Here is a 1,621-nt window from a genome sequence, read left to right on the forward strand (position 1 = left end):
ATGATGATGATGATGATGATGATGATGATGATGATAATAATGTCTTTAATTTCTATCTTAGGACATAGCTACACAGTAAAATGTGGGTTGTTGTCTCCAATTTTTCCGAGTATGAAACTGAAGCTTGGGAAGGTTAGGTGAGTTCCCAGGGTCACAGCGCTAGTAAGCAGCGGAGTCAAGAGCCAAACTCTGGCTCCATGCCCTGTGCCCTGACCCACTGCGGGCCGGCGTTAGCCAGTTGAGGTCCCAGCGCCCCGACCACATGCCGGCGCAGCGGCCCCAGGCTTGAGCGACCCCACCTGACAAGGTTGGGATTCGCGCGCCGGAGGTCAGGAATGGGGTCTCTGCCCCTCCCCGGGGCGGTGGTCCAGTGACGTCACTGCCTCTTTAAGACCCCCGCCTCCTCCCCGTCCGCACACTCTGCGGCTCCTACGAATCCCTGTGGGTTTCTTCGCAGGTGAGCCTGGGGGAAGTGCCAGTGTTGGAGGGGAAGAGGCGGACTCCTCGAGGAGTGGGGTGCAGGGGGCGTAGCGGCGTGGGTGGGGGTGCGTGTAGAGAACCTGGACTTATCTGGGGGCGGCTATCGGGGCATAGCCCCTGGGCTGGGGTCTGCACCAAAGCCGTAGAACTGATCATGATCTCCTGCAGCCACGGAAGGGTTAAACGCCCCTCCCCCTCTCCCGGGACAAAGGCACCGAAACCCGGGCGCCCCTCCCCCACCTGCGCTGCTCTCTGGGGCAGAGCTCCCCTCCCCCTCACCTACCGGAGCGGACCCTGCAGATACCGCCGCCATTAAGCCCTTCCCTCGGTGCGGCTCCCAGGTTGGGAGCCCACGGACCCTTCTTCCGGCGGGACTCAGAAGGGAAATAGGGATCGAAAGCAGGAGGGGGCGCCCTCGGGCCAAGCCGACCCCGTGGTGTGCGGAAAGAGAAGGGGTCGAGCGCAGGGGTAGGATCTAGGAGGAGAGAGGTGCTGGGTCCCTGGGCCGGCGCTAAGCCGGCCAGAGGCGTGGAGGGCTAACACCGGGGTTGGGATGAGCGCGAGCTGGGGCGCCCCGTCCGATCTCCCCCGAGGTCATGAGCTCCTCCAGGTATGGGCGGGATGCAGATGAGGAGTGCATGGTCTGTCCTCTGGCCACACTGCTGCGGCCGGTGCTAAGCTAAGGTCCGAATCGTGTGCGGGAACTTTAGGTAATGGAGAGCCACAACAGGACCCCGAACAGAACTGACCGCGGAAGCGAGCCACAACACGAAGTGCGATGTGAGGTGGGCAAGTGAGGGGGGCGCGGGCTGCTGCAGAGGAGCCCTTCCGCTGGACACACTCTAAGGGTTTAGGTCCTCTTAGGAGAATTGAGTCCTGAGAGGACGGCATTTTGGGCAAGAAGGCACAAGAAAATGTCCCCTCGGGATGCCTGGGTGGCTCAGGTTGTTAAGCATCTGCCTTTGGCTCAGGTCGTGATCCCAGAGTCTTGGGATCAAGTCCCACATCTGGCTCCCTGCTCAGTGGGGAGCCTGCTTCTCCCTCTCCTCCCCGATCGTGCTCTCTCTCTCTCTCTCTCAAATAAATAAAATCAGAAAGAAAGAAAGAAAGAAAGAAAGAAAGAAAGAAAGAAAGAAAGAAA

The sequence above is a fragment of the Ursus maritimus genome, unplaced genomic scaffold (genome assembly GCF_017311325.1).
Source record: "Ursus maritimus isolate PB19 unplaced genomic scaffold, ASM1731132v1 scaffold_2, whole genome shotgun sequence".
Lineage (NCBI taxonomy): Eukaryota > Metazoa > Chordata > Mammalia > Carnivora > Ursidae > Ursus > Ursus maritimus.